The 25,695-nt window shown below is 42.9% G+C and overlaps 1 pseudogene; it reads left to right on the top strand.

The window, feature by feature from the left end:
* Positions 1–282: 282 nt before the first annotated feature.
* LOC148138988 (putative G protein-coupled receptor 139) lies at positions 283–7,326 on the top strand (annotated as a pseudogene).
* Positions 7,327–25,695: the final 18,369 nt, after the last annotated feature.

Below are 25,695 nucleotides of genomic sequence, written 5' to 3'. Positions count from 1 at the left end.
CAAAGGACAGAGCCATTGCTGGAAAATATATGCTGCAATTATCATTACCTGACAGAATTCTCCAGCCTGTTGTTTTTTAAACATTGAATTTAATTGCTTCATCATTATGAATCACAGAAGGGATTTAGTTAGGCTGTCGTCATCCGCTCAGTTAGACGGAAACAATCTAATTTTTACTCCTTTATGTAAACTCAATGGCCCATGTCTAACCCACTGTACATAAATTACCACTTCCAGGCATATATACCTTCAGAACGGATTTCAGAGAATTGGCCGGAGAGAATGATTGATACACTTGAACAGGTTGAAAAAATATACAACACCATTATTGCTGTTATTGGTGTTCCTGGTAAGTGTGGGTAATAATTGATGGTCTTTAAACATGCTTTTGTTTGTGTGGGTCCATCTGTCCGTGTGTGTCTGCCTGTGTGTGTGAGAGAGAGTATGTGTGTATATGTAGTGGGTGAAGACTATCCCTACTTTTCAGATTTATGCTGGAACATGGTGTTCCACTGATCAGCTTTGTATATGTATTCAGCAAAATATTTTTCTTCAACTCAAGTGTCCTGAATTGCTGATGGAGTTTTTTTCTTAATTATGTTCTAGTGAATATAAAACTCTGTTTTTTGTTAACTTCCTGTGTGGACTGAATAACCTTGTGTGTGTGCTGAAACATTTTGCATCCTTGACTCAGATCTTTGCTCAGTCAGCCCTTATGGTGTAGGAATGGCTGAGAATTTTGGTTACTGTCAAATTATATTGAGTGTGGTTGGCCAACAGGAGGGGAACACCTTGCAATAGTATTTGTGTATTAGCCACATTTCCCTTTGTCGAACTGTACTGAGTGCAGGTTACCCACTGGTGTGAAATATATTCAATTTCTCCAATACTGCTTGGTTCAGTATAGAAATGAGGTTACGTCAGTACCAGGTTGCAAGAAACCATATTGACTCATCAAAATCAATGTTTCAGATGATTGATTTCTCATCCACAGATTTTCATTCTTGTTCAATAAAGGTAACAATGGGCAATTTAAGATTTTACTTTAATAGTTGGGTATCAGAGGGGCAGGAATTGTTGTTGGATGGTCCGGGACTTAGATGTTTCAAAAGGAATAGGGAGGGAGGTAAAAGAGAGAGGGGTGTGGCATTGCTCATCAGAGATAGTATCACAGCAGCAGAAAGGGAGGTCATCAAAGAGGCTTTGTCTATTCTGTCAGTATGGCTGCAAGTCAGGAAACAGGAAAGGAGCAGTCACTTTGTTGGGAGCTTTCCACAGACCCCCAAATCACAACAGAGACAGGGAGAAGCAGATGGAGAGACAGATTTTGGAAAGGTGCAGAAGTAACAGATTTGTTGTGGGTGACTTCAACTTTGTTAATATTCATGATTTGGAGGAGCCGGGTTGGGCTGGGGTGGACAAAGTTAAAAAGTGATGACCACCTGATGAAGAGGCAGCACCTCAAAAACTAGTGCTTCCAAATTAACTAAAACCTGGTGTTGTGTGATTTTTAACTTCGCGAATATTGGTTGGAACCTTTTTAGTGCAAATAGTTTGGATGGAGCAGATTTTGTCAGGTATGTTCAGGAAGGAATCAACTAGAGGGAAGGCCATATTGGATTTAATGCTTGGCAATGAACCAAGTCAGGCATCAGCTCTCTCGGTGGGAGGACATTTCAGTGATAGTGATCACAACTCCCTGACCGTTACTGTAGTCATGGAGAGGGATAGGAGTAGATGGTTTGGGAAAGTATTTAATTAGGGGAGGGGGAATTATAGTGCTATTAAGCAGGAGCTGTGGAGAATAAATTGGAAACAGTTGTTCTCCGAGAAATGCAGGATGGAAATCTGGAAGTTGTTTAGGGAGCTCTTACTGTGAGTGCTGGATAGGTTTGTCCCACTCCGGCAAGGAAAGGTTGGTAGGGTGAAGGGACCTTAGGTGACAAGGGATGAGACAGGGTTCTAGAGAGTTACAAGGTAGCCAGGAAGGAACTGAAGACAGAGCTGAAGAAGTGCGAGAAGGGGACACGAAAAGCCTTGGTGGGTAGCATTAGGGAAAACCCCAAGGCATTCTATACTGATGTGAGGAACAAGAGGATGGCCAGGGTTACAGTAGATGGCCAGATCAGGGATAATGAAGGAAAGTTATGCCTGGAGTCGGAGGAGGTGTGGAGGTCCTTACTGAGTACTTTTCTTCAGTATCCACTAGTGAAAGGGACCTTGTCATTTGTGAGGACAGTATGGAACAGGCTGATATGCTCAAACAGGTTGATGGTAAGATGGAGAATGTGGTGGAAATGTTTGTAAAAATAAGGATATTTAATGCCCCTGGGCCAGACAGGATATAACCAAAGTTGCTACCGGAAGCAAGGGAAGAAATTGCTGCATCTTTGCTGATAATCTTTGCATCCTCACTGTCCACAGGAGTAGTACCAGATGATTGGAAGGTGGCAAATATTATTCCCTTGTTCAAGAAAGGGAATAAGGATAACCCTGGGATTAAACACCAGTCAGTCTTATCCACCAATCCGTGGTGGATAAATTATTGGCGAGGATTCTGAGAGACAAGATCTATGTTTATTTGTTCAAGCAAAGCTTAATTAGAGATAGTCAGCTTGGCTTTGTGAACGGCAAGTCATGCCTCACAAGCCGTATAGAATTCTTTGAGGATGTGACAAAAGACATTGATGAAGGGAGAGCAGTGGATGTGGTGTATATGGATTTTAGCAAGGCGTTTGATAAGGTTCCCCAATGTAGGCTCATTCAGAAAGTAAGGAGGCATGGGATATTGGGCAAGTTAGCCAGCTGGATATAGAGTGGGCTGCCCCATAGAAGACAGAGTGTAATAGCAGATGGAAAGTATTCAGCTTGGAGCTCGGTGACCAGGGTATTCCGTAGGTATCTGTTCGGGGGCCTGTGCTCTTTGTGATTTTTAGAAATGACTTGGATAAGGAAGTGGAAGTGTGGATTAGTAATTTTGCCAATGACACGAAGGTTGGTGAAATTGTGGATAGTGTGGAGGGCTGTTGTAGGTTGCAGGGAGACATTGACAGGGTGCAGAATGGGCTGAGAATTGGCGGATAGAGTTCAACCTGGAGAAGTGTGAGGTGATTCACTTTGGAAGGTCCAATTTGAATGCAGTGTACAGGGTTAAATGCAGGATTCTTGGCAGTGTGGAGGAACAGAGGGATATTGGATCCCCAAAACTTGCCAGCCAAGTTGATAACATTGTTAAGAAGGGGTATAGGCTTTCATTAGCAGGGGGATTGAGTTTAACAATCATGCAGTCATGCTGCAACTCTATTAAGCCCTGGTTAGACCATACTTAGAAATTTGTGTCAGTTCTAGTCCCCTCATTCTAGGAAGGCAGTGTAAGCTCTAGAGAGAGTGCAGAGAAGATTTACCAGGATGCTGCCTGAACTGGAGCATATATCTCATGAAAAAAGGCTGAGGGAGCTGGGGCTTTTCTCATATGAGCGGAGAAGGATGAGAGGAGACTTGATAAAGGTGTACAAGATAATGAGAGACACAGATAGACTGAATGGCCAGAGACATTTTCCCCAGGCGGAAATGTGCATCATAAGGGGTGTAATTATTAAGTGATTGGAGGAAGGTTTAGGGGAGATGTGAAAGGTAGATTCTTTACACAGAGAGTGGAATGCACTGCTAGCAGTGGTCGCAGAGTGAGAGACATTAGGAACATTTAAGCGACTCTTGGAGAGGCACTTGGATGATAGAAATGAAGGGTATGTCGATGAGTTTAATCTTAGAGTAGGATAGAGTCGCATTGATGGCTGAAGGGTCTGTACTGTGCTATACTGTTCTATATTCTTAGAATCACTGTTACTTTAATATTTTTGCTAATAAGCACATTAAGGGATTCAATTTTAACTCCTCGCTGGCAATTAAAACATTCAGGGCAATACAGGGCAATTAAAACATTCAGGGATAGTAGGAGAGAGTGAGGACTGCAGATGCTGGAAATCAGAATCAAAAATGTGATGCTGGAAAAGCACAGCAGGTCAGGCAGCATGCGAGAAGCAGGAGAAACCCAGAAACATCGATTCCCCTGCTCCTTGGATGCTGCTGAAATGATGTGCTTTCCAGCACCACACTCAGTACTCTAACAGTAGTCAAATTACCCGTGCAATGACATGTTTTTCCCAGTATAGGGGCAGCATGGTTAGCACTGCTGCCTCACAGTGCCAGGGATCCTGGTTTGATTCTAGCCTCTGGCAACTGTTTGTGTGGAGTTTGCACATTCTTCCCGTGTCTGTGTGGGCTTCCTCTGGGTATTGCCCTGATGTTTTAATTGTCAGCGAATAGTTAACATTGAATCCCTTAATGTGCTTATTAGCAAAAATATTAAAGTAGCAGTGATTCTAAGAATATAGAACACTATAGCACAGTACAGACCCTTCAGCCATCAATGCTCTTCTATCCTACTCTAAGATCAAACTCATCAACATACCCTTCATTACTACCCTTCCTCCCCCAAGCTGAAGATATGCAGGTCAGGTGAATTGGCCATGCTAAATTGCCCATAGTATTAGGTGCATTACTCTGGGGTTAATATAGGCTATGGGTGGGTTACTCTTTGGAGGGCTGGTGTGGACTTGTTGGGCCAAAGGGCCTCTTTCATACTGGAGGGAATCTAATCTAATTAAATAATAATGTTATCTTTTTTTATGCACATGGAGACACTCCAATCTCTCAGCCATAAGTGTGTCTTTTTCTCTCACTAATATATTGAGTGAAGCTTTTGTTTTATTTCTTGCTCATTCCACTTCTGGAAGTAAAATTGGATAAACCAGTTCTTAAATAGGATTCAACCAACTTTCATGTAGGCTTTCACTCTTTCAGGTATAACTCAATGAAGTGTCCCTCTGAGTTCAGGTAAGTGTAACTGAAGTACAAATGTGCTGTCTTTTCACAATAATGATGTCAGTCCCAGAGCCATAAATGATAACGGTAAACTCTTAATAATGAAATGCTTGGTTCATTGAATAAACTATATTAATATGTCCAACTGCTTGAATGATCTGTTTGTACTAATGGTGAACAAATATTGTCCCAATACCAACTTTGATGAAACTCCATTTATCCTCATTCAGCAATTTGCAAAATAAAATGTTAACAGGTAGCTTGTTGAATGTTTTAGCATTATCCCCAAACTCAGTTAAAGTCATGGCCTGTATGTGTGGCATCTTACCAATTAGGAAAGAAAGCATGTAACATGAACACAATAATGTTAATTGTCTCTTTACGATTTGTATTCACATATTTTAATATTAGTGGAATCAGAACTTCTCTGTTGAAGAACAAACTCTTATTTATAGTAGAGTTCTGTTACCTTTGGGTAAATGTTCACCTCCTTCCTGTTCAGGAGCTCAGGCCACAAAATCCTTCTGGTTGAAATAACTAAGTAATTCTACTTCTGTGAATTTAATATGTTCACTTCTCTAGTCCTGAAGAGGTCCCCTGTGCATTTGCCAAGTCTAGACATAAATTCAGTGACTGAGTTGTTGACCATTCTATGCTCCTTCAGCACATGATCCTTATTCCTTCAGCAACTGCCTCTCCCCTTCCAGTTTTGCTGTAAAACCTACTTACCGTGGGCGGCACGGTGGCACAGTGGTTAGCACTGCTGCCTCACAGCGCCTGAGACCCGGGTTCAATTCCCGACTCAGGCGACTGACTGTGTGGAGTTTGCACGTTCTCCCCGTGTCTGCGTGGGTTTCCTCCGGGTGCTCCGGTTTCCTCCCACAGTCCAAAGATGTGCAGGGTCAGGTGAATTGGCCATTCTAAATTGCCCGTAGTGCTAGGTAAGGGGTAAATGTAGGGGTATGGATGGGTTTCGCTTCGGCGGGTCGGTGTGGACTTGTTGGGCCGAAGGGCCTGTTTCCACACTGTAATGTAATCTAAAAAAAAATCTAATCTAATGTAATCTAATCTAATCTAATCTTATGCTTACATTTTCTTTTGCTGAATCTCGAACAAAATTGTACTGAATATCTATGAAAAAACCTTACTTTAGTCTGGCACTTCATTGTCTGGCCATCCTTGAAGTTTCAAATAGTGAGAAAAATTGTTTTTGCATCTCTTCAGTGACCCAGTTTTCAAAGTCAGTGAGTGCTGGTAGATCACAGCTAAAGGTTATCTTGCATGGTGCCAGTCACATTGAAATAATGCAGCCAATTATCCTTTTCAATAACATTGAATCTTGACACTGTTAAAAGGAAAAGAAAGAAGGTTGTATCATGTCAGCATGGAGATTCACATTTTAAAAAGATTCTCTTTACCGTCCCAAATCGATGAATTTTAAGAGTAAGTATCCAATCTTAGTCTCTGGACTCAAATGTGGTGGTTGTTTTATAAGTAATTTAATGCATCTTTCCTCTTGTCTTTCTTACAGTTAACTTAATTGCGATTATGATCCTGTCCCAAGGGAAATGTGGACTATCCACATGCACTACATATTATCTCGTGGCTATGGCATCTGCAGATCTTTTGGTCATTTTAACTGATGTCATACTGTCACAGGTGACCCATTATTATTTTCCAAGATCTTTTCTGGAAATCACTCCTGTGTGTAGTTTTCTCACTCTTCTAGTTCATGCATCAATAGATTGTTCAGTCTGATGCACCGTCACTTTCTCCTTTGACCGATTTGTTGCCATTTGTTGCCAGAAGCTGAAAACTAAATATTGTACAAACAGAACTGCAGCTGTGGTTCTAGCATCAACCTGGATTCTGCTCAGTTTAAAAAATATTCCTTTGTATTTTATAATTGAACCCAAAGAAGTAATAGACAATGTGCCATGGTTTTGTGATTCAAAAGCAAGCTATTATACTGAGCCAGGATGGGTGGGTTTTGATTGGTTTGCCACAGTTTTAACCCCATTGATTCCATTTGCTTTCATTTTATTGCTCAATGCACTGACAGTCCGACACATCTTGGTAGCCAGTCGAGTACGGAAGCGACTGAGAGGGCAGTGTAAAGGAGGAAATCACAAAGACCCAGAGGTGGAGAGCAGACGGAAATCAGCAATTCTACTCTTCACTATATCGGCCAGCTTCATACTGCTGTGGTCAATGTATGTTCTACATTTTTTATACTATAATATTACAGGAACAAATCCAGAACATTATGAGGGTTCACTATATTTATTTCAGCAGGCTGGATTTATGCTGTTGAGTTTGAGTTGCTGCACCAATACATTTATTTATGGGGTGACTCAGTCAAAGTTCAGAGAGCAGTTCATGAATGCACTGAAATATCCATTGTTGTCATTTGTTGAATTAATCAATAAAATAAGGAACTGAGCACAAACTGTCCTGTTGTTTCCAGTCATTGAATGAAATGTGTAGCTCAATTCCACAGAATGAGTGATACCAGGAATTACTAGTATTCTGAAATGTTGAACAATAGCAGAACAATTGCGTGGTTTCGGAAACAGCATGATGTTCTTTAATAATGTTTATACCATTTTGTTTGTGGAAGGACATCGTGACTTTTGCTCTCTGATTCAGCTATTTTGTACTGAAATGGATTTCCCCATTCCTTTTGTAATTAATTCTTCTCTTGCTAGGCTGATACACCTGAGTTACAGTTCAGAGGTGTAAATCACCAGATACATACAATGTAGAATTTGGCTGTATAAGGCAAATGTGCAGTTCTTCTGTTATGAAGGACAGTTATATTAGACTCCAAATGTCAACTCTATTTCTCTCTCCACAGGCATTCACAGACCTGCTGAGTTTTGTCAGCACTTTCACTTTTATAACAGATTATGGAAAATTTGTTCTATTATTCCATGCTTTTGTCAATGGTCTATAGAATACTCCAATTCAACCATTTTCTCGATCTTGTCCATATATTTCCAACTTTCTGCGAATGAATTGAAAGTGATGTGTTTCTATCAGTGAGTTCCACTTTGTAACCTCTTGGCGAATGGAACATTTTTCTCCTGTTGCTCTCTTATATCTATTAGTCACCATCTTGTAATTCTGGTGCCTCACTTTCGAAAACAAGGGACAAAATACAAACATTTGCAATCTTTTCAGACAGCTGTGAACTCTCTGATGTGCTGTCATCTTGGAAATGTTTTATTCTGCCTTTTCTAGTGGTTCTTTACCTTTGCTTTCTGCAGTATGGGAACCAAAGGTATAAACTCTCATTTACAGCTGACACTGATGTTCTATTATGATATTATAACTTCAACTCTTTTCTTTTTCAATTTTGCACAGATGCAAATAAATCATGTATGTATTTTGATATTTATTGATGACTTGGCTGTTCAGCAAAGTGAAGACTCACAAGTGTTTCTATCTGCACATGACCTCCCTACTTCACCTGTTCTGTTTCTGAAAGTCATTCTAAGTGGTGGCTCTGCCTTCCACACAAATGTCCTCAACTCACATTTACAGGTGATACTTTATCTTCTAGAAAACTGTCCAATCTGAATGGCTGCTGAATTTTGATTAAAGGAAAATTCCTTGAATAACTGGACCATGCTATTTGTTATAAAATATGTGAACTTAAGTTATATATCGCCAAATGAACCTTTAAACAAACCTGAAGCATGAAAGACAACATTTATATCTTCATGCTGTATCTTGCCTTTGGAAGGCAGTGGTTCTGCTATTAATTGTCGGACGGCTGGACTCTTTTCATCACAATATTATGTTTCTTTTATCTCTATTGAGACCATAAGACCATTGGGGGAAGGAGAAGAATGAGACAATTTAGCCAATTGAATCTCTTCCCTCCTTCAATAAGCTCATGGTTGCAGTGATAATCGTTAACCTCACAGTTTGTAGTACTGACCACATTAACCTTTTACTAATTAGAAACCTGATTACCTTAAATTTCCATATACGTCATGACCCTGTTCAAACTGAATGGTGCTGAATGTATATTGATTATTTGTGATTAAAAGAGCATTTCTTTGCATAATTGGACAATGCCATTAGTTATAAAGTCTAGGAACTAAAGTTATTGATCTCTAAATGAACCATAAAAAAAAGACACCGAGGACTCTGCAGCCTTCTACATTAAAGAATTTCACAGATTCACTCTGAGAGAAGTTTGTTTAAACCTATTTTCTACCCAACCGGCTCAGCAATGTGATAACACACCTCTGAAGCAGGTGGGAGTTGAACTGGGGCCTCCTGGTTCAGAGACAGGGGAGAAGTCCCTCTTCATCTCTGTTTTAAATAGGAAACACCTTGCAGAGATTACACCCCCTGACCCTATAACCGCCTGGAATGAGAAATGATATTTCCACATCTGCCTTGTAATGTGTCCTAAGACTCTGAGAGGTTTCTATAGGTTAGTCTCTCATTCTTCTCAACTCCAATGTGTATAGGTCCACACCTACTCAACCTTTCCTCATCAGATAGTCTCTTCATAATTGGGTTCAACCCAGTGTTCCTTCCCTGGACTATCTCCAATGCCAATATGTACTTCCTTACAGAAGGGGAACACAGCATTTCATAATATTCCAATTGTCGTCTAATTAGTACCTTGTATAATTATAGTGAGACCAACCTATTTTTATACTCCATTTCTTTTCAAAAATTGGCCAGTGCTTCTTTGCTTTTGTTAGTGCTTGCTGAACGTGGATGTTACCTTGTTTTCTTCATTTAAGTAATATTCAGCTTGTCCATTTTTCCTGTCAAAGTGCATGACATCACATCTTCCCATATTATAGTAGTAACAGGATAGGTCAGAGTCAGCATGGATTTATGAAGGGGAAATCATGCTTGACTAATCTTCTGGAATATTTTGAGGATGTAACTCTGAAGATGGATGAGGGAGATCCAGTAGATGTAGTGTACCTGGACTTTCAGAAAGATTAGATTAGATTAGATTACTTACAGTGTGGAAACAGGCCCTTCGGCCCAACAAGTCCACACCGCCCCGCCGAAGCGCAGCCCACCCATACCCCTACATTTACCCCTTAGCTAACACTACGGGCAATTTAGCATGGCCAATTCACCTGACCTGCATATCTTTGGACTGTGGGAGGAAACCGGAGCACCCGGAGGAAACCCACGCAGGCACGGGGAGAACGTGCAAACTCCACACAGTCAGTCACCTGAGGCGGGAATTGAACCCGGGTCTCTGGCGCTGTGCGGCAGCAGTGCTAACCACTGTGCCACCGTGCCGCCCACAAAGCTTTTCATAAAGTCCCACAAAAGAGGTTGGTGAGCAAAATTAGGGCGCATGGTATTGGGGGCAAAGTGCTAACTTGTATTGAAAGTTGGTTGGCTGATAGGAAACAAAGAGTAGTGATAAACGGCTCCATTTCGGAATGGCAGGCAGTGACCAATGGGTACTGCAGGGATCAGTACTGGGACTGCAGCTTTTTTACAATATATGTTAATGATATAGAAGATGGTATGAGCAATAACATTAGCAAATTTGCTGAGGATACTAAGCTGGGTGGCAGAGTGAAATGTGATGAGGATGTTAGGAGATTACAGGGTGACCTGGACAAGTTAGGTGAGTGGTCAGATGCATGGCAGATGCAGTTTAATGTGGATAAATGTATGGTTATCCACTTTGGTGGCAAGAACAGGAAGGCAGATTACTACCTAAATGGAATCAATTTAGGTAAAGGGGCAGTACAGAGAGATCTTGTACACCAGTCAATGAAGGCAAGCATGCAGGTACAGCAGGTAGTGAAGAAGGCTAATAGCATGCTGGCCTTCATAACAAGAGGGATTGAGTATAGAAGCAAAGAGGTTCTTCTGCAGCTGTACAGGGCCCTGGTGAGACCACGCCTGGAGTACTGTGTGCAGTTCTGGTCTCCAAATTTGAGGAAAGACATTCTGGCTATTGAGGGAGTGCAGCGTAGGTTCACGAGGTCAATTCCTGGAATGGCGGGATTACCTTACACTGAAAGACTGGAGTGACTGGGCTTGTATACCCTTGAGTTTAGAAGACTGAGAGGGGATCTGATTGAGACATATAAGATTAGACACTCTGGCGGCAGGAAATATGTTTCCACTGATGGGTGAGTGCCGAACCAGAGGACACAGCTTAAAAATACGGGGTAGACCATTTAAGACAGAGATGAGGAGAAACGTCTTCACCCAGAGAGTGGTGGCTGTGTGGAATGTTCTGCCCCAAAAGGCAGTGGAGGCCCAGTCTCTGGATTCATTTAAGAAAGAATTGGATAGAGCTCTCAAGGATAGTGGAATCAAGGGTTATGGAGATAAGGCAGGAACAGGATACTGATTAAGGATGATCAACCATGATCATATTGAATGGTGGTGCAGGCTTGAAGGGCAGAATGGCCTACTCCTGCACCTATTGTCTATTGTCTATTATATTTTATCTGGAATGCTTTTGCCCATTTGTTTAACTTATCTGTTCCCCTGTGCACTTGCCATCCAATCTATATTTTAGATTAGATTCTCTACAGTGTGGAAACAGGCCCTTCAGCCCAACAAGTCCACACCGCCCCTCCGAAGAGAAACCCACCCAAACCCATTCCCCTACCCTGACTAACGCACCTAACACTTCGGGCAATTTAGCATGGCCAATTCACCTAACCTATATTTGTGCCATCTGTAACATAATCTCCTTCCTATTTTAAATGAAGGTGTTACATTGGAAACCTGCCAATCATAGAGAATAGAACAGTACATCATAGGAACAGGCCTTCAACTCACTGCATCTGTGCCAACCATGATGCCATGGTAACCAACTCCATCTCTCTGCTCATGGTGTTACTCTTCTTAAACGTTGCTACAATATCCACTTCTCCAACCTCTCCAGGCAGCGTGTTCTGGACACCCTCTGTTTAAAGAACTTGTCTCTCACATCTTATTTAAAGTTTCCACCTCTCACTGAAAACGATACCTCTTAGTGTTTGACATTGCCTCCCAGGGGAAAGGACTCCGATTACCCACGCTATCTATGCCTCTCACAATTTTATGTCCTTCTATCAGGTCACCCATCAGCCTCTGTACTCCTGTAAAAAAAGGAAGCTGTGAAACCTGTTCTCGCTGATAGACTCCAACCCAGCTCACTGAGTGATCGTTCCCAGGACTTTCCCTTTTCTTTTGGCAGCCCCTTCTTGAAATTTTTAGCTCTCCTTTGAAATTCTCTCACTGACTGGTCGCTATTTTATTTCAAGTTGTTGCATCTGGTCCAACTACTCCAGACCATCCCAAAACAGGCTGAGGCAGGCAAAGGGAAGGCTCCCTGTGGTCTCTCTGTTACTGACTGAGAGTGCCCTCATACAAATGTAGGTCAGTATTTCATTCAATTCAAGCTCCAGAGGCGATCCATTGTTCGGTGGGGCATCTTCAGTGTGAATATGAATGTAGCTATAGAAATGTGGGGAAGTGTGAGGCGATGCATTTTGGCAGGAATGTAGAGTTGCGTCTAAACTCTATTCAGCCACGATCTTACAGAATGGCGAGCAGGTTCGAAGGGCCAAATGGCCTCCTCTTGTTTCTTGTGTGTACGTTTGGTAGACAGGCCTCTGGTTAGTTACCTACTAACAGCTCAAAATTCAATTGTACTGACTCTCAGCTGGGTCAGGAAACTACAAACCAATGGAATATCAGAGGGTCCAATGTAACCAGGACACTGTTGGAACTTTACTGAGAAATAATATCAGTGCCCAGTAAAAGATGTCAACCCAGATAAATACATGCTCCAATTTACTTTTGACAATGGATAGGAGGTATATGGAGAATTAGCACATAAAGGATTGTTGGCAGCTTGAAAATGTAAAAGTGGAGAATGTCATTTCTTGTTTGTTTGGCTTCACTGTTGTGAAGTTGAAGGTGTGTACTGTACCTTTAAGAGAGAGTGAAAGGTTTTTTGGCAGTGAGAGAACGCAGGCAACTGTCATGTGACTGACTAGCAGTCTCAAAATGTACTGGAAAATTGAAAATATGCAACAGTTAGCTGTAAACTAGATTCCTCAGTTGTTTTGACCAGCACTTGAATTTAAACCATCAGTTTAAATTATGCCCCAGGAGACGAAAACCCAACCTAACTTGAATTTTACTGTTTTGCCAACATCTGATGTTCGGGGTATAAATAAGGAGGGATTTTGAGAATTAGCAGAGAGAATGACAACCTGCCATCTGGAGTGACAACCTGCCATTCAAAATACTCCTTATCAAAGGTATCTTTTTCATATGAAACATCTTTGTTACAAAAGACGGATGACGAGCCAGGGAGATCGACAGCCAGAGGAAGACAGACACCAGAGACAACAACCACTGTCTGGTTTTGAAAATTAAGTTGCTGTAATTTTAACAAGGGCTTTTATTGGACCAGTATGTTGTTATAGTGTGAGAGGTAGATACCAAGTATTTAAGGGAAAGGAGCTTTAGCATTGTAAATACACCTTGTAGTTGTTGTTTAATGCTCACTTTTAGAGTTAAAGAATAAATTGATATGCTTTAATGGTTAAATTGATATGCACGGTGGTTAGAACTGCTGCCTCACAGCGCCAGAGACCTGGATTCAATTCCTGCCTCAGGCAACTGTGTGTGTGGAGTTTGCACATTCTCCTCGTTTCTGCGTGGGTTTCCTCTGAGTGCTCTGGTTTCCTCCCACAGTCCAAAAAATGTGCTGGTCAGGTGAATTGGCCACGCTGTATTACCCGTAGTGTTAGGTGAAGGGGTAAATATAGGGTATTGGGTCTGGGTGGGTTGCTGTTTGGAGGGTCGGTATAGACCCGTTGGGCCGAAGGGCCTGTTTCCACACTGTAAGTAATCTAATCTAATCTAATAGTGGAATTTGAGGAGTTCTCTGTCACTCATACGTTAACAGATTATGAGGTAAACCTTTCTGCGTGTTTGGTTAAATTAACAGAGGAGTTCACCGCCATGTTGTAACAGGTCTAACATCACACAACACTAGGTTAAAGTCCAACAGATTTATTTGAAAGCACTAGCTTTCAAAGCGCTGCTCCTTCATCAGGTAGTTGTTGTAACAGCACATTGTAACAAACTTTAAAAATATGGACTTACTTTGTCCAAACCACGAGGTTTTTCTGAACCTGTACGCAGTGCATTAAACCTGAAGGGTTAGGGATACTAGAGGAAAAAGTCTTCACAATATCACAGGAGTTACAACTGGATGAACAAATCGAGATTGTTTCTTCCTTTCTCACTCAAAGGCAATTTTGAAAGAATCTACGTTTGCCATCTCCATGTAACTATGATTCACCTTAAACTCTTACAATGCAGAACAGCATTTTTCCGATTCTAACTTTCAGAGATGCCCTTCAGTGAGCTCCTCCAGAATTCTCAAAATGTCATTGGTTCCCCTCTGCCCTCATTCCCCAATTAAATGACTTCACCTCAGACAAGTGGATCATTAAGAGCGATAATAAGAAGAACATGAGAACATACAAGAACTAGGAGCAGGAGTAGGCTGTCTGGCCCTTTAATAAGATCAGGGCTGATCTTTTCGTGTCTTCAACTCCACTTACCCACCCTCCCACCATAACCCTTCATTCCTTTACTGTTCAAAAAATTAGCTAGCTTTGCTTTAAAAACATTTACTAAGGAAGCCTCAACTACTTTACTGGACAGGGAATTCTACAGATTCACAACCCTCTGGGTGAAGACATCCCTTCTCTATTCTGTACTAAATCTGCTTCCCATAAGTTTGAGGCTTTGCCCTCCTGGCTTAGTTTCACCCGCCAGTGGAAACAGACTTTCTACTTCTTGCTGATCGATTCCCTTCATAATTTCATATGTTGCTATAAGATCTCCCCCACCACAATCTTCTAAGTTCCAATGAATATAATCCCAGTCTACTCAGTCTCTCCTCATAAGCCATCCCCCTCAACTCCAGAATCAACCCGGTGAACCTCCTCTGTTCCACTCTTCAGCCACATCCTGAATCAAACCCGCTACTACAGCCACGTCTCTTTCCTCAGCACCTGCCCTCCTCCTACCACACTTTCACCTCCTCCCTTCATCCCCTGTAGTGCCCGTATAGCCTTCACTGAGTTTTGAGAAGATTTGTAGCTCAGGTTGAGGTTCTGGATGCAGGTTTTCTCGCTACGCTGTAAGGTTCATGTTCAGACGTTTCGTCACCATACTTGGTAACAACATCAGTGAGCCTCTGGACGAAGCATTGCTGATCTTCCTGCTTTCTATTCATGTATTCTGGTTTCTTTGGGTTGGTGATATCATTTCCCATGGTGATGTCATTTCATATGGTGATGTCATTTCCTGTCATCTTTTCTCAAGCTCGGTGATCAAAACTGCCCAGAGTACTCCGGGTGTGCCCTCACCAGCACCCTATCCAGCTGCAACATAATCTCCCTGCTTTTAAACTCAATTCCTTTAGCAATAAAGAACAACATCCCATTTGCCTTCTTAATTACCTGTTGCACCTGCATGCCAGTATTCTTTTGCTCAGATAGAAAGTTTATTTCACTTCTGTTGCTGAGCACATCATTCACTGATACAGATTCAATGCTTCCAGACTAACCTATGAGACACAACCTGTTTCTAGTGAGTGACTTCAGTCAGTGAGGAGGAGAGTGGGCCTGTGGGACCTCAGTATGCAGCATTCAACCCATGGTAGCAGTACAGTGGGAAAAGCTCCTCTTGTGACTAGCAGGAGTCCATTCAGCACACTGTTCCAGGCCAGTCACAGAGATCCAGGAAATCTGTATTCGAACCTGGAAAATCCATGGATTGAAGAAGGAAGAACAAGAGAACAGGGTCAAGCTGATGAGGTCAGCAGCTTTTCTGTCACTAACTCCGTGTCACATTTAATTTTCTGTTTCATAACATGACAACCCACACCATAACCCCATACTTCTGCCCCTCCAGGGAAACTTGAAAATGTGATATGCTTCTCTCAAGTACCATGAGAGTACATTTCTAACACTACAGGTGGCTCAGTTTGGCACCAGTGCTGTGTACACTGGGGATAACCAGGAGCAGATCAACACAAATCCAACTGGCGAGGACAGATCTGTTTAAGGGGAGTCAGTGTGGATTAAAAATCAAACAACTGTTTCGGATTAAAAAGAATTGTTGATTAATGAAGGCAAAGCCGTGCAATGTGTTTCACAAATTGTTGCAGAAGAAGCTGGATGAAAACTAAAGTAATTTTAATCAATGGTTCAGCTTTGCCGTGGGGAAGTAATGTGTTAGGACAGAACAATGCTGAGTGATTATAAATTACTGCAACTTGCAGGTAGCAGAAGGGTTTTTTAATGCAAGGTTATGGTATTTCATTCTCATTTTTTTTGCTGTGTACAAATGATATTCAAATATACAAATAAAATCAAAATATGCTTTGATGCCAAGTGTTGATTTGGTGCAGATAATCAGGATGATATCGGTCAACTGCTTCGGTGCACAGATAGGGTCAGAATAATATTACCAGGAGATAGCAGAAAGTGTTGGAGGGAATTTAACAGGCTGAAGGCTGCAGTAACGGAGTTTGGCAGGAAAGATTAAACAGGGGCACCATCGACCGAAGTGGGGAGTTTTAAGTGTGAACAGGGTCATGTACATTGGTCTTTTAAGATGTGCTGAAGGGGGAATTAGCAAACATCTTGGCTCTTAGATATTACAAATGACGCATTGAGTTAAAACAAAACAGAAAATGCATAAAGAGAGAAAAGTTCTGTTCCTGTAAATCTGAAATATAACCTCAGCAGGTCTGGCAGCATCTGTGATGAGAGAACTCAGACCCATTTCTCCCACACCAGTCTTTGAGTCTCAATGTCACTCCCTCATCTGATTGGCCCAATGCCAATGAACACTTGGTATAGATATTAATCCAGATATCTGAGGGTCAGCTTCTTAATTAGACTCTGAGGTCTTGACAATGATGAGGCAGGACCTTGCTTCCTGCCTGGCATATGTTGTCTGTATCTCCACAGATCAGTAAGATGCCCATCTCATTGCAAACTTGTCTTCAGTCCTGACCATACATCCTGAAACCCAGCATGGGAAGGGAACACAGCCTCCTGGAGTCACGTTCTTTGTTGTAGAAAGGTTCCTGTGACTATATCACCCCCTACTACCATTGCATTGTTTCTGGTTTCTTCCACTTGAATGACCTTCTGGCGTCAAGGTCAAATCACTCTTGCCAAGGATGATGCTCCTGAATTCCTGCTCTCTGAGTCCCCCATCCAGACGTCACTCAATATCACACTCTCCAGTCTCTGGACACTGACCGAATCAGACAATCTCACCCTCGAAGGTGTGACAGCCTCCTGATGCAAATTATCCAGTGAACATTCCCCGACCCGATGGGACATGGTGTCTGTATTCCAGCCTCAAGCTCACAGGTTGCAGCTGTGACACATTTCTCATGCTGCTGGCTTTGATATGCTCCATTTAATTGGTTATTTTTCTCAAATGAAGTTATATTTACATTTGTTTTCACCATTAAAAAAAAATTACGCTCATTTCAAGATTAAAGTTTACAATAAATTGCACTCAGTTGACAAGATTCATCTTCTCCAAACAGAAGGGATCCATCAGGCACTGTTTTAGAGGAGCTGTTCCTTTAAGGAAATAAGACCAATTCCAGTTTTACCCCCCGGGTAGATCTTGTCAAATCTTCCTTAAGTGTGGGAATCTCCCGTCTTTAACTGTACGTTTCAAACTAATAACAGACACAAACAAAAATAGGATTTGCCCAAAAGTTTGGATTCTCTTGTCCAGTTCTTCTTTCTCCCAGTAAAACCTTTCCTTATTCAGACAAACTGCCTCTCTTCGAAGATTGAGGGAGGTGGTGGACTAGACATTGTGCTACCTTCACTGGAACTCCAAGATAATCATCCAAATGTCAACACGGCAGATGGTGAAATGTAAATTGAAAATAAAAACACTGCAATAAAAAAACTAACCAGATGACAACTCTGAATTGACTGGAATGTCCATCTGGGTCATGAATGTTCCTCAGGGAAGGCAAACTGCCTTTTACACTTGGTCTTGGCTCCATGTGACTCCAGACCCACAGCAATGTGTGGCTGACTCTGACCTGCCCTTTAGGTGAATAGTGGTTGACAGTAATGCACATGGGAGTGCATTCCACCACATGGGAGTAGGAGTGACACATTCTTGGCAGTGTGGATGTGCAGAGGGATCTTGGAGTCCATATACATAGATCCCTGAAGGTTGCCACCCAGGTTGATAGTGGTGTTAAGAAGGCATACGTTGTGTTACGTTTCATTGGTAGAGGGATTGATGCAACCATACAAAACGTTAATATTGTGTACAGTTCTGTTCGCCCCATTACAGGAAGGTTGTGGAAGCATTGGAAAAGGTGCAGAGGGGATTTACCAGGATGTTGCCTGGTTTGGAGGGAAGGTCTTATGAGGAAAGGTTGAGAGACTTGGGTCTGTTCTCATTGGAGAGTAGAAGGCTAAGAGGGGATTTGATAGAGACATACAAGATGATCAGAGGATTAGACAGGGTAGACAGTGTAAGTCTTTTTCCTTGGATGATGACGTCAGATTGTACGAGGGCATAGCTACAAATTAAGCAGTGATAGATTTAAGACAGATGTCAGAGGCAGATTCTTCACTCAGAGAGTGAAAAGGCCTGCCAATGTAGTTAACTCAGCCACATTAGGGAGATTTAAACAATCCTTAGATCAGCACATGGATGATTTTGGGATAGTGTCGGGGGACGAGCTGAGAATAGTTCACAGGTCGGCGCAACATCGAGGGCCGAAGGGCCTGTTCTGTGCTATATTGTTCTATGTTCTATGTTCTCAAACAGCCCCAACCTATTCAGCCTCTCCCTATAGCTTAAATCCTCCAACCCTGGAAACAAAAAGATTTCCAAAAGGCTGGAAATCTTTGACTGAACCATGTTACGTTCTTTTGTATCACAGGGAGGCCATAATTGAACGCATTATTCCAAAAGTGGTTTAACCAATGTACTGTACAGCTCCAACATGGCCTCCCAACTCTGATACTCAAGTTCTGACCAATAAAGGCAAACATACCACTAACCTTTCTCATTATCCTGTTCACCTGCAACTCCACTTGATGTGGATATTGCTAAGCAATTTAACTGTTCCAATTCATAAATAGGTGGACTGTGCAGGGTGTGCGCTCTACTAGATACTAGTCTACGAGGCCTATGAGACCTCTTACTCAATTTAGGTGTAGTAGGGCTCCTTTACTTTCTCAAGTCCACATACCAACAACAACTACAATGACTTGCCAGCCAAGGTCCTGAAGAAAATATTAATCATTTGGCTAAGGCTTGACTTTGTTTTGGCGTTTTGCTGTGGGCTGACCTTGAGTCCCTCTGTTCAGAACATGCCCCGAGTGTGGCTATGCAATTGCCTTCACACAAGTGGTGTTCTGCAAGTTCAGTCGAATTGGCGAGGGTATCCACTTCCAGAATACCCTACAACTCCTTTCCTCCACTTGTCACATTTCCCAATCATTAATGTCAGTTGTAGTGCCCTGTTTGAAGATCCAATTGGCCTTCATCTGGAAGGTGCTTTTGCATGTTTACATCATTAATCCCACATGCCAACCAGTCTCTCAGCATCTCATCTGGGATAAAGCTGAAGTCATCTTAACCGAGTCAAAGATCCCAATACAGTTTAAATTTAGTTGTGTTCTTTCTTAATTGTGTTTGATGGTGATGGAATATGACATATTGTCCAGAATCAAAAAGTATGGTGCTGGAGAAGCACAGCCAGTCAGGCAACAACTGAGGAGCAGGAGAGTTGACGTTTTGCACATGAGCCCTTCAACAATTTCTCCTTCCAATCCTCCCACTTCCTCCAGACCAAAGAGGTAGCCATGGGCACCCACATTGGGCCCCAGCTATGCCTACCTCTTTGTTGGTTATGTGTAACAGTCCATCTTCCACAGTTACACTGGCACCATTCCTTACCTTTTCCTAATGTTACATTGATGCCTGTATCGGCGACACCTCATGTTCCCACAAGGAGATGGAACAGTTCATTAACTTCACGAACATCCTCCACCTTGACCTCACATTCACCTAGATCATCTCAGACACCTCCCTTTACTTCCTGGACTTCTCCATCTCCATTTCCATGGGGAGGTGATAGCCTTGTATAGGGAGGTGATGGCCTCCTGGGATTATCGCAGGAATGTTAATCCACAGACCCAGGCCATGTTCAGGGGAGCCCGGTGTGAATCCTGCCAAGGCAGATGGTGGAATTTGAATTCAACAAAAATCTGGAATTAAGAGTTTAATAATGACCATGAATCCATTGTCGATTGTTGGAAAACCCCACTTGGTTCTCTAATGTCCTTCAAGGAAGGAAACTGCCATCTTTACCCGGTCTGGCCTCCAGGTGACGCTAGACCCACAGCAATGTGGCTGGCTTTGAACTGCCCTCTGAGCAATTAGGGATGGGCAATAAATGCTGGCCTAGCCAGCGATGTCCTCATTCCATAAACGAATATAAAAAATATTCTGGCGACTAACTCAACACAGACGTCTACTTCAAACCCACTCTCACAGCTACCTGGACTACACCTCCTCCCATCCTGCCTCCTTTCAAAATATTATCCCTTATTCCCAAATCCTCCGCCTCCAATGCATCTGTTCCCAGGAGGACCAATTCCACTATAGAACATTCCAGTTAGTCTCCTTCTTCAAAGACCGCAATTTCCCTTCCAAGTGGTCGGCAATGCCCTCCAGTGCATCTCCTCCACTTTCCACACCTTTGCCCTTGAACCCCACCCCTCCAGTCACAACATGGATGGAATGCCCCGGTCCTCAGTCCACCCCACCAACCATCAGATACAACGCATCATCCTCAGCCATTTCTGCCACCTACAAACAGACCCCACCACCAGGGAGATGTTTCTCTCCCCACACCTATTTGCATTCTGCAGAGACCATTCCCTCACTACTCCCTTGTTAGTTTCACGCCCCCCCTACCATCACTCTTTCCATTCATTGCACCTTCCCTTGCCACCACAAGAGGTGCAAAATCTGTGTCACACCTCTCCCTCACCTCTATCCAAGGCCCCAAATAATTCTTCCACATCCTGTACTTCCACTCTCCTCATCCACTGTGTCCATTGCTCTCGACGTGGTCTCCTCTCACAGGGGAGACAGGGCGCCAACTTGTGGAACATCTCTGGGACACGCACACTAAATAAGCCCATCACCCGTTGGCCAAACACTTTAACTCCCCCTCCCACTCAGACAAGGACATGCAAGTCCTGGGTCTCTTCCACCGCCAACCTCCAGCCACTCGACGCGTGAAGGACAAACACCTTATCTTCCATATTGGGACCTTCCAATCACACGGGATCAATGTGGATCTCACCAGTTTCCTCATTTCCCCTCCCCTCACTTTATCACAGATCCAGCCCTCCAACTCGGCACTGCCCTCATGAACTGTCCTACCTGTCCAACTGCCTTCCCACCTATACGCTCCACCCTCCACTCCAACCTATCACCATCACACCCCACCTTTACCTACATATTGCATTCCCAGTTACCTTCCCCCAGCCCCACCCCCTCCCATTTATCTCTCAACCCCCTTGGGCTAACCTCTCATTCCTGATGAAGAGGTCATGCTCGAAACGTTGACTCTCCTCCTCTTCGGATTCTGCCTGACTGGCTGTGCTTTTCCAGCACCACACTTTTCGACTCTGATCTCCAGCATTTGCAGTCCTCGCATTCTCAATACTGTCCAGAATGTCTAGGAACAGTCAAGTTTAAAGTAGCAAAACTATCAATATGAATTTCAGCTTTCAATGACTGGCGACAGGATGGAGAGGGATCAATGGTTCAGTTCTGGAAGGTACTGTTCCTATTGAGTCGCAAAAACAGAAAAGATCAGCCCTGGAGCCTTGTAATCAAGAGAGGCTGAGTCATTAACTTTGTGAGTGAGAATAGAGAAACTGACTAAAGACAATTTTATTGTTTTCAAACATTATTTAATAATATCTGAAATGAGAGACCACAGTCATCAGTTTAAATTCAAAATCTTTCTTCAAATGCAGAAGATGACAGTCAGATACCTTAAAATGATGCTTTCCTTAAAATAAAATAGTTGATTGGAAATGGGTGCTGCCTCTTAGACCAACATTTATTGCCCATCAGTAATTGATCATAGGCCAGTCCTTTCGGTCTGGAGTCACATGTCAGTCAGAATAAATTTTTATTTATTTTTCCTCAAGCTGCAATGGTGAACCAAATGCGATTTTACTAAAATCGACAGTCATTACACAATATCTAATAATGTCATAGAGTCATGGGGTCATAGGGACATATAGCACGGAAACAGACCAGATATCCCAACCCAATCTAGTCCCACCTGGCAGCACCCGGCCCATATCCCTCCAAACCCTTCCTATTCATATACCCATCCAAATGCCTTTTGAATGTTGAAATTGTACCAGCCTCCACCACATCCTCTGGCAGCTCATTCCATACATGTACAATCCTCTGCGTGAATAAAATGCCCCTTAGATCTCTTCTATACCTTCCCCCTCTCACCCTAAACCTATCTCCTCTAGGTCTGGACTCCCCAACCCCAGGGAAAAGACTTTGTCTATTTATCCTACCCATGCCCCTCATAATTTTGTAAACCACTATAAGGTCACCACTCAGCCTCCGACACTCCAGGGAAAACAGCCCTAGCCAGTTCAGCCTCTCCCGAGAGCTCAAATCCTACAACCTGGCAACATCTTTGTAAATCTTTTCTGAACCCTTTCAGGTTTCACAACATCTTTCCGATAGGAAGGAGACCAGAATTGCAGGCAATATTCCAACAGTGGCCTAGCCAATGTCCTGTACAGCCGCAACATGACCTCCCAACTCCTGTGCTTAATACTCTGACCAATAAAGGAAAGCATACTTCACTATCTTCTTCACTATCGTATTCACATATGCCTTCTTCACTATCCTATCTACCTGCGACTCCACTTTCAAGGAGCTATGAACCTGCACTCCAAGGTCTCTTTGTTCAGCAACACTCCCTAGGACCTTACCATTAACTGTATAAGTCCTGCTAAGATTTGCTTTCCCAAAATGTAGCACCTTGCATTTATCTGAATTAAGCTCCATCTGCCACTTCTCAGCCCAATGGCCCATCTGGTCCAGATCCTGTTGTAATCTGAGGTAACACTCTTCGCTGTCCACTACACCTCCAATTTTGGTGTCATCTGCAAACTTACTAACTGTATCTATTATGCTCACATCCAAATAATGTCACTTTTCATTCTGCATTTTTGGCCAGACAGACGTGGAGAGAGCTTAATGGACATTCAAAACGTGACATGTGTAAAACAATTTACTCAGCAAATACCAGCCACTAAACCCAACAGAAAATCAGGAAATCATTTATCAAAATATACAGAATGTGGAAGTTTCGAAAATAAATCATGAGCGCAGCAAAATAGAAACTTATGCACATGACATGAGGGGTGCCATTTATGTTGCTAGAATATAATATGCAAGGTTTGTGAAGGTTTGTAGCTCAGTTTGAGGTTTAGGGTGTAGGTTTGCTTGCTGAGCTCCAGGTTTGATATCCAGACTTTCATTACCTGGCTAGGTAACATCATCAGTTGTGACCTCCAAGTGAAGCGAAGCTGTTGTCTCCTGCTTTCTATTTATATCTTTCTCCTGGATGGGGTTCCTGGGGTTTGTGGTGATGTCATTTCCTGTTCATTTTCTGAGGGGTTGATAGATGACACCTAGATCTATGTGTTTGTTTATGCTGTGGTGGTTGGAGTGCCAGGCCTCGAGGAATTCTCTGGCATGTCTTTGCTTAGCCTGTCTCAGGACAGATGTGTTGTCCAGTCGAAATGGTGTTTTTTTTTTCATTCGTGTGTAGGGCTACGAGGGAGAGAGGGTCATGTCTTTTTGTGGCTAGTGGTGTTCATGTATCCTGGTGGCTACCTTTCTTCCTGTTTGTCCTACATAGTGTTTGTGGCAGTCCTTGCATGGAATTTTGTAGATGACGTTGGTTTTGTCCATGGGTTGTACTGAGTCGTTTAAGTTTGTTAGTTTTTGTTTGAGAGTGTTGGTGCGTTTGTGTGCTACTAGGATTCCGAGGGGACTTAGTAGTCTGGCTGTCATTTCTGAGACTTCTTTGATGTATGGTAAGGTGGTTAGAGTTTCTGGCTGTGTTTGGTCTGCTTGTCATGGTTTGTTCTTGAGGAATCTGCACACTGTATTTTTTGAGTATCTGTTCTTCTTGAGTACGTTGTATAGGTGGTTCTCCTCTGTTTTCTGAAGTTCGTCTGTGCTGCAGTGTGTGGTGGCTCTTTGGAATAGTGTTCTGATACAGCTTTGTTTGAGTGTGTTGAGATGGTTGCTGGTGAAGTTAAGCAGCGGACCCAGATTTTTGGTTTGATGGTTGGTAGGGCTGTTTGTTCTAGTCTTTGCATTACCGCTTCTGCTATGAATCCTGATAGATGACACCTTTGTCATCACAAAACGAAACAAGATAGAAGAGACATTTAACATCATCAACAACTCCCTCAAAGGCATAAGGTTCACCAAGGAGGAAGAAACCGACAACAAACTCGCATTCCTGGTCATCACAGTCGAAGAGAAAGTGAGGTCTGCAGATGCTGGAGATCAAAGTTGAAACTTTATTGCTGGAACAGCACAGCAGGTCAGGCAGCATCCAGGGAACAGGAGATTCGACGTTTCGGGCACAGGCCCTTCTTCAGGAATCGAGTGGAGGATCCGGAGGGAGGTCCGTTGCTGGAGGCTGCGGATTTGTTGCAGGTACTGGTAGTCCTGGTTGGGTCCAAATTGTGTTGGTCGGAAGGTGATCTGGAGTCCATGGGGGATCAGTCGGTTCCGTAGGCAGGTGCTGAGAAAGGAGATATGGCTGTGGTAACGAGTCTGCTTCAGAATGTGGCTGAAGAGCTTCTGTGCAGAGGAGATGACCTGGGGTGTGCAGTGAGAGAGGGACTCACTGAAATCTTTGTAGAGAGAGGCAGAGAGCTTCTTCAAGGAAGGCATCCTTGTAAGAGGATTCGCAGTAGGTTGAAATCTCCGAGGAGAAAGTGAGGTCTGCAGATGCTGGAGATCAAAGTTGAAACTTTATTGCTGGAACAGCACAGCAGGTCAGGCAGCATCCAGGGAACAGGAGATTCGACGTTTCAGGCACAGGCACTTCATCACAGTCGAAAGAAAGGACAATGGAGAACTACAAACCTGCGTATACAGAAAACCGACAAACACTGACCAAATACTTAACTACACCGGCAACCGTCCCAACACACACAAACAAAGCTGTGTCAGAACACTATTCTAACGAGCCACCACACACTGCAGCACAGACAAACTTTGGAAAACAGAGGAGAACCACCTATACAACGTATTCAAGAAGAACAGATACTCAAAAAAAAATACAGTGCGCAGATTCCTCAAGAACAAACCACGACAAGCAGACCAAACACAGCCAGAAACTCTAACCACCTTACCATCCATCAAACAATTTTCAGAAATGACAGCCAGATGACTAAGACCCCTTGGAAACCTAGTAGCACACAAACCCACCAACACTCTCAAACAAAAACTAACAAACTTAAACGATCCAGTACAACCCATGGACAAAACCAACATCATCTACAAAATTCCATGCAAGGACTGCCACAAACACTACGTAGGACAAACAGGAAGAAAGTTAGACACCAGGAACATGAACACCAGCTAGCCACAAAAAGACATGACCTTCTCTCCCTCGTAGCC

This window comes from Chiloscyllium plagiosum, unplaced genomic scaffold (assembly GCF_037043375.1).
Source record: "Chiloscyllium plagiosum isolate Xiang-an unplaced genomic scaffold, Cpla_swu_hap1 HiC_scaffold_38, whole genome shotgun sequence".
In the NCBI taxonomy this organism is placed as follows: Eukaryota; Metazoa; Chordata; class Chondrichthyes; order Orectolobiformes; family Hemiscylliidae; genus Chiloscyllium; species Chiloscyllium plagiosum.
The sequence above is the reverse complement of the archived record's forward strand: the minus strand, read 5'-3'. Positions and strand labels throughout refer to the sequence as shown.